Source organism: Palaemon carinicauda, chromosome 17 (assembly GCF_036898095.1).
Source record: "Palaemon carinicauda isolate YSFRI2023 chromosome 17, ASM3689809v2, whole genome shotgun sequence".
Taxonomy (NCBI): Eukaryota; Metazoa; Arthropoda; class Malacostraca; order Decapoda; family Palaemonidae; genus Palaemon; species Palaemon carinicauda.
Window position 1 is genome coordinate 52,223,591 of NC_090741.1, and position 8,781 is coordinate 52,232,371.

Here is an 8,781-nt window from a genome sequence, read left to right on the forward strand (position 1 = left end):
TTACCACACCAGTAATTTCATTTTCTATTTCCTTTCTTGGATATTTATTCTCACAATTTTCCGGAAAAGTTCAAAGAATTTTATATTCCAAATCGTATCATACTATTTTCTAATAATGTAATAGATATTTAAATGTTAATGTGTCTACTAATCCTGAAGGAAAGTCGTATGTGACGTTTCCTATAAGAGAGAGAGAGAGAGAGAGAGAGAGAGAGAGAGAGCATAACAATCTTCCCAAGATGTAGGTAGCAGTAATAAGGTGAAAGAACATGGAATAAACACCTTACAGAGAGAGAGAGAGAGAGAGAGAGAGAGAGAGAGAGAAAGCATGACAATCTTCCCAAGATGTAGGTAGCAGTAATAAGGTGAAAGAACATGAAATAAAAACTTTACATAGACAGAGAGAGAGAGAGAGAGAGAGAGAGAGAGAGAGAGAGAGAAACATGACAATCTTCCCAAGATGTAGGTAGCAGTAATAAGGTGAAAGAACATGGAATAAAAACCTTAGAGAGAGAGAGAGAGAGAGAGAGAGAGAGAGAGAGAGATAAGCAATAAAACTAGTTAAATTCTAATACTAAATTCTTAGTTTTATTTTGTATTATATTATAAATGAGTGACCAAAATATTCACCAACATACAAATATAGATCCACCAAAGACTAATTTATTTTTTAGTCACTTCAAAACAATCCGATTTAGAACCAAAAAGTAGAGTTTTTACACTATTCCAAAATCCCATAGAATACAATGAAGACCTCCAACCACCGTTACTGTCTTTTTTTATGTCTTTTTTGAGGTATATGAAAGTTTGGAAATAAAAGTACCGAAATTGGACATTAAAAACGATAGATGGGATTGGAGTGTGGGGAGGCCGGACAGGGTCTTTGGTTTGTGGAATTGCGAGAACCACTGGAAGGATTTTTGTTGGTGGCTGAAGGAAAAATAGTTGCTCGTAAAACTAAAGCTAAATTATTATTATTATTATTATTATTATTATTATTATTATTATTATTATTATTATTATTATTATTATTATTATTATTATTATTATTATTATTATTATTCTCTTCTATGTAGTTTAAATCTCGCAAATTAAATTTAATGAGATGTTAAGAAACTGTAAAAACTGTTATCTTTTATTGATTTCAATCATATATTACATTATATTCATAAAAATGTAGATATATTTTTGTACCAAATATCTGTTAATCATGCACGAAAATTGTATAATTTAGGGGCATTTTACAAACCACCTTGTTTAGACTCTCATTGTGTGATTACAAACCTGTCAAACAGATTCTTTTCCAATAAGGAGAAATGGTTGTTATCCTTTGGACTGGAACATTGTCTATCTCCAAGGGTATCAAAATTCAAATTTTCTTTCTCTTTAGAATCCATGTATTGTAAACTTATTATTATTATTATTATTACTATTATTATTATTATTATTATTATTATTATTATTAATCCCTCGTTGTTTTAGGATTTGTGTGTAGATCACTGGAAACTATGGATTAAATGACCTTATTCATAGAATTTTATTCTTCTCTGCAATAAGATTTTTCTACAGTAAATCTCCAAATAAATATCCCATTTCAACCTATTCAAACCTTACACAATTATTATGATTCTACAGATAATATATTTGTTGACATTGTGATTATAAAATAATATACTTTTACTATGGTTGCAATACTATAACGAAATTAATTACATGTATTCTTTGTGCGTATTGATTATGTCATGATATTGTCAATGCATTGAAAGAAATAATTATAAAAAATGACAATTCATATATACATAAACGTTCATTAATGCAAAGTGTACTACTTTCGTGTGTAATTTAATTCACACCTTTAAAAACATTGAGAAAATACAAGATTAAAAAGTTATAATATCATAGACAGAAACTCTTCCGAGTCACAGTTCTGCTAAGTCTTCACTAAAAGTAAGATCAAAGTCAAAGTATCCTGAGAGAGAGAGAGAGAGAGAGAGAGAGAGAGAGAGAGAGAGAGAGTAGCTACTGTTTATGTTAAATGAACCTAGACGGTATACTATCTCTCTCTCTCTCTCTCATATTTCCAACTTAACTCCAAAATGTACCAGCTGTCCTGTCCCCTGTTCTTACAGCCTTCACGCAAATGGAAGCATTGTATCCATCCCTCTCCAAAAGTCCCTCTCCATAAGTTCCTCTCTGTAAGTCCCTCTCCAAAAGTCTCTCTCCATAAGTCCCTCTCCATAGGTCCCTCTCTAAAATTCCCTCTCCAAAAGTCCCTCTCCATAAGTCCTTCTCCATAAGTCCCTCTCTATAAGTCCCCATAAGTCCCTCTCCAAAAGTTCCTCTCCAAAAATACCTTTCCATAAGTCCCTCTCCTTAAGTCCCTGTCCAAATGTCCCTCTTCAAAAGTCCATCTCTATAAGTCATCTTTCAAAAGTCCCTGTCCAAAAGTCCCTCTCCAAAAGTACCTCTCCATAAGTCCCTCTCCTTAAGTCCTTCTCCAAATGTCCCTCTCCAAAAATCCCTCACTATAAGTCATGTTCCAAAGGTCCCTCTCCATGAGTCCCTCTCCTTGAGTTCCTCTCCAAATGTACCTCTCCATAAGTCCTTCTCCAAAAGTCCCTCTCTGTAAGTCCCTCTCCAAAAGTCCATCGCTATAAGTCATCCTCCAAAAGTCCCTCTCCATGAGTCCCTCTCCTTAAGTCCCTCTCCAAAAATCCCTCTCCATAAGTCCTTCTTCATAAGTCCCTCTCCAAAAGTCCCTCTCTATAAGTCCCTCTCCAAAAGTTCCTCTCTGTAAGTCATCCTCCAAAAGTCCCTCTCCAAAAGTCCCTCTCCTTAAGTCCCAACAACCGGTTCGCTTTCTTCCCTCTAGAGCGGGAATCGTGTTTGGGACTTGAATGGTCCATTACCCTCCATAAAGTTCTGATCTCGTAGACAAAGACTCACGGGGACATATTATACCTATCTTGTTTCAAAAGGATTTAAAGAATAACTTAATGTTCTCTCTCTCTCTCTCTCTCTCTCTCTCTCTCTCTCTCTCTCTCTCTCTCCTAACTATCTATTCACTCGATCAGAAATCAGGGAAAGATATAGACAAGGTCGTCTAATGCTTCAGTGGATAATGAACTTACCAGAGTAATGTTCTTTGGTTATTACTTTGATTAATCTATTACTATAACTAGAAGGGCAGTCAGTGGAGCGCAGACCTCCTCCGCGGCAGCTTATTTCTTGACTTTTTGCTCGACCTTGATCTTGATCTCGACCTTTGACCTTAACATGTATTAATTGGCGTGGTTTTTCATACGCTCAAATATGAGCCAAGTTTGAAGTCTCTGTGACAATGATGTCCAAACTTATGATTGATTACGTGAATTGTACATTAGCTTGATCATGACCTTGACCTTGACCTTGACCTTTGACCTTGACCTTCCAAAATTTTATAATTTTCAGCTTATTACTTATCAGTTAGTTCCTGCAAGTTTCATTCCTCTACGATTAAAATTGTGCCAGGTGGCCGTTCACAAACACACACATAAACTCACAAACATGGGGTTAAAAAATAACCTTCCAATTTCGCTGCGGAGGTAACTATTAATTTTTTATATCAATTATTTTTATAATCCATTCTACGATTATATAAATATTTTATGAATATTCTTTTCATACCAAAAATCTAAAAAGAAAAATTTTACAAAAATATATTCTCGAACCTCTATTTTGGGTGGAAATAATGAGTGAAATTCCAGCCAGACTTAGTCTTCAGAAGCTGCAGTGTTAATGGCGTAATCTGCTACACAGAACAAGACTCATATTCTTAATCTCCTTTCGTTAACTGGAAGCAATTTGCATTAAGGGAAGAAGGAAGGAAGCTTAGCCAGGGTACGAAACCCTTCACTGGACAAATGGTTTATTTTTATTATTATACTAAGAGGAAAGTTTGTTTTATTCGATTGTTACTCAAGGGAAGAATTAATGCGACGTTTGTTCTTGAGATAACATTTATAAATCATTGTATATTAATATATACACACACATATATACATATATATATATGTATATATATATATATATGCGTGTGTGTGTATATATATATATTATATATATATATATATATATATAAATATATATATATATATATGTGTGTGTGTGGTGTATATATATATATATATATATATAAATATATATATAAATATATGTATATATGTATATATATATATATATATATGTATATGTATATATATATATATATGTGTGTGTGTGTGTGTATGTATAAATATATATATATATATATATATGTGTGTGTGTATGTTTATATATATACATATATATATATATATATATATATTGTTATTATTTATTATTATTACTATCCAAGCTATAACCCTAGTTGGAAAAGCAAGATGCTATAAGCCCAGGGGCTCCAACAGGGAAAAATAGCCCAGTGAGGAAAGGAAATAAGGAAATAAATAAATGAAGAGAACAAATTAACAATAAATCATTCTAAAATAAGAAACAACGTCAAAACAGACATGTCATATAATAAACTATCAACAACATCAAAAACAAATATGTCATAAATAAACTATAAAAAGACTATGTCCGCCTTGTCAACAAAAAAGCATTTGCTCCAACTTTGAACTTTTGAAGTTCTACTGATTCAACCACCCGATTAGGAAGATCATTCCACAACTTGGTCACAGCTGGAATAAAACTTCTAGAGTACTGCGTAGTATTGAGCCTCGTGATGGAGAAGGCCTGGCTATTAGAATTAACTGCCTGCCTAGTATTACGAACAGGATAGAATTGTCCAGGGAGATCTGAATGTAAAGGATGGTCAGAGTTGTGAAAAATCTTATGCAACATACATAATGAACTAATTGAACGACGGTGCCAGAGATTAATATCTAGATCAGGAATAAGAAATTTAATAGACCGTAAGTTTCTGTCCAACAAATTAAGATGAGAATCAGCAGCTGAAGACCAGACAGGAGAACAATACTCAAAACAAGGTAGAATGAAAGAATTAAAACACTTCTTCAGAATAGATTGATCACCGAAAATCTTGAAAGACTTTCTCAATAAGCCTATTTTCTGTGAAATTGAAGAAGACACAGACCTTATATGTTTCTCAAAAGTAAATTTACTGTCGAGAATCACACCTAAAATTTTGAAAGAGTCATACATATTTAAAGAAACATTATCAATACTGAGATCCGGATGTTGAGGAACCACCGTCCTTGACCTACTTACAATCATAAATCTCTATTAAGGGATTCACCAACCCTAGATCTACATTCAGGGGATGGAATTGATGCAAAGAGAGTAGCATCATCTGCATATGCAACAAGCTTGTTTTCTAGGCCAAACTACATGTCATGTGTATATAGTATGAAAAGTAATGGGCCAAGAACACTACCCTGTGGAACACCGGATATCACATTCCTATAATCACTATGGTGCCCATCAACAACAACTCTTTGAGATCTATTACTTAAAAAATCAATAATAATGCTAAGAAAACGACCCACCCACTCCCAACTGTTTCAGTTTGAAAACAAGGGCCTCATGATTAACACGGTCAAAGGCAGCACTAAAATCAAGGCCAATCATACGAACTTCCCGACCACAATCAAGGGATTTCTGTACAGCATTGGAGATTGTAAGAAGGGCATCACATGCTCCAAGGCCTTTACGAAAACCAAATTGCAAACTAGGGAGTAGATGATTACCTTCAGCAAACCTATTAAGACGTTTTGCCAGAAGACGTTCAAAACTTTAGATAATATGGGAGTTATGGAAATTGGGGCGGTAATCAGTGGGACTTGAGCTACCATAAACACATTTACATAGAGGAGTAACATTACCAATTCTCCAACTAATGCTAAAAGCTCCTCTTCTTGCTAACTTGCGCAAAATAACAGATAACTTTGGAGCTAAGAAATCTGCTGTCTTTATAAAAAACAAAGGAAAAATACCATTTGGGTCTACACCTCCATAAGCATCAAGGTCTATCAACAGAGCTTTAATCTCATGAGATCGAAAAGCTAAACTAGTTAGTTTAGCCTCAGGAAAACAGGAATGAGGAAGTTCAAGTTTTTCATTACTCTGTTTACTGTCAAAAAACATCAGCCAAAAGGGTTGCCTTTTTCTTTGGACAGTGAGTGACTGAGCCATCTGGTTTAAGTAAAGGAGGAACTGTTGCATCTACACCAAAGAGTGCAGATTTAAGGGTAGACCACCATTTATGTTCCTGAGTTGTACCAGAAAGTGTTTCTTTTATGGTTAAATTGTACTCCTTTTCAGTTGAGGCATAAACTCTCTGAGCAAAAGCTCGAAGCTGAGTATAGTTGTTCCAGGTCAAATCTGATCTGTTACCCTTCCCAAAGTTGATAGGCCTCCTGCTTCTCCAAAAAAGCACGTCTACAATCATCATTGAACCACGGTTTGTCCCTTCACTCGGTACCTTAGCACACGAGAAGGGATACGCCTATCAATTATGTTGACTAGATTCTCATTCAAAGGGACAACAGGATCTACACTATTATATAATTGTGACCAATTCAAGAACAAAAGATCATGTAAAATCCCATTCCAGTCTGCTTGGGATTTCATATAAATTTTACAAGAATATGATATATCAGGGACAGGCTGCTCAGTCTTCACTAATAATGAAATCAAGGCATGATCAGATGTCCCGACTGGAGAACCAACCTTACCAGTTATAACGCCAGGGGAGTCAGTGTATACAAGGTCCAAGCAATCACCAGACCTGTGAGTAGCTTCATTTATGATTTGCTCACAGCCTGATTCAGAGGCAAAGTCTAAAGCTCTTAAGCCATGGTGATCGGTAGGAGAGATAGAACTTAACCACTCCCTATGGTGAGCATTAAAATCACCAACAAAGACAAAAGAAGCCTTTCTATCATCTTCTTGTATCTTAGCCATAATGGTAAGAAGACAATCGAAGATAGAATCATCCATGTCTGGATTCCGGTAGATCGAACATAAATAAAAGTTGTTATGCCTGCCACAAACTTTTATTACCTGAATCTCATGACATCCACATTGATAGCAGGACTTATGAGAAGCAGGGGTACTCGGTCCTAATATACACCGCCATTCCCCTGGCCCTAGGGATGGCATCACGTTTCAACATTATTGGCTTCTTAAAACCAGTTATAAGGAGCTCAGATGAGTGCCTCATATTAGAAACCAAAGTTTCTGAGCACAAAAGAATATCATACTGTCTGGACGCAACTGTAAGGTCTTGGATATTTGCATGAAGACCACGAATATTGCAATACAGAAGACGACATTGACGAAATCTAGGACGTACTGGTCCCGGATTTCACTCAATGTCTCCAGACAGCATAAGAATTAATAGAAATAAAAAAGAGACATCATACTTGAAAACTAGATTAACAAGAATTATAACAAAAACCATACGTACAGAATTATAAACAAAGTGATTGATGATACCCATAGATTATAATAAAAAGTCGGAAAAACTGGTCAACATGGAGGAGCCGATACACCATGCAAGGCTAAATACCCTCCAGGATAGCCACTTCAACTAAAGGGAGGACAGTAAGGATGGTTTTGAGAAGAAAAAGAATCAGAAAAAGGAAAAGACAACCTCTTGATAAACCACCAGGCATCCATGGCCCTTCTATTAAGCCTGCCCAACACACCATATAAAAAAAAACAAGAGGAAGAAAAAAAAATAAGATAGAATAGTGTGCCTGAGTGTACCCTCAAGCAAGAGAACTCCAACCCAAGACAGTGGAAGACCATGGTACAGAGGCTATGGCACTACCCAAGACTAGAGAACAGTGGTTTAATATTGGAGTGTCCTTCTCCTAGAAGAGCTGCTTACCACAGCTAAAGAGTCTCTTCTACCCTTACCAAGAGGAAAGTACACTGAACAAATTGCAGTAGAGTAATTAACCCCTTGGGTGAAGAAGTGTTAAGTATCTCATTGTTGTCAGGTGTATGAGGAAAGACGAGAATATGTAAAGAATAGGCCCAAACTATTCTGTGTAAGTGTAGGCAAAGAAAAAATAAGCCATGACCAGAGAGAGGGATCCAATGCATTACTGTCTGGCCAGTCAAAGGATCCAATACCTCTCTAGTGGTAGTATCTCAACGGGCGGCTGGTGCCCTGGCCAACCTACTACCTGCAAATATATATATATATATATATATATATGTATATGTATATATATGTATATAAATATACATATATATATATATATATATATATACATAGCTATACATCTGTATATATACACACTCTCATATATATAAATATATATATATATATATATATATATGAATAAATGTATGTGAGTGTATGTGTATGGGCACGCTCGTACACATCAATGCATAGATGTGTGTCTTTACTTGTCATCTTGCGGGTTTATAAATATACACGACGAAAACCTTCCCTTCAAATGCACCCTGACCCCAACATTGTCCTCTCCTGACATCAACCCCTGACACACTTCGTGTAAGGGACGCCCCTTCCAAGGGCATGAGGTCATTAGGGCGTCTAAAGCGAGTCGGAAGGACCTCGGTATCGGCACTCTGCTGCTGAAGGATCCTTCCATGCCTTCGGGAACATCATCGCTCGATTATGCGGATGAGGAGAAATTTGGCGGAATCTTTTTGTGACGGTGGTTCAGGAAAAAATTGCGGAAGATACAAGAGACCAAAACTGGCTTTCAGAGGTCTTATAGTTTTATATATATGTATATATATATATATATATATGTATATATT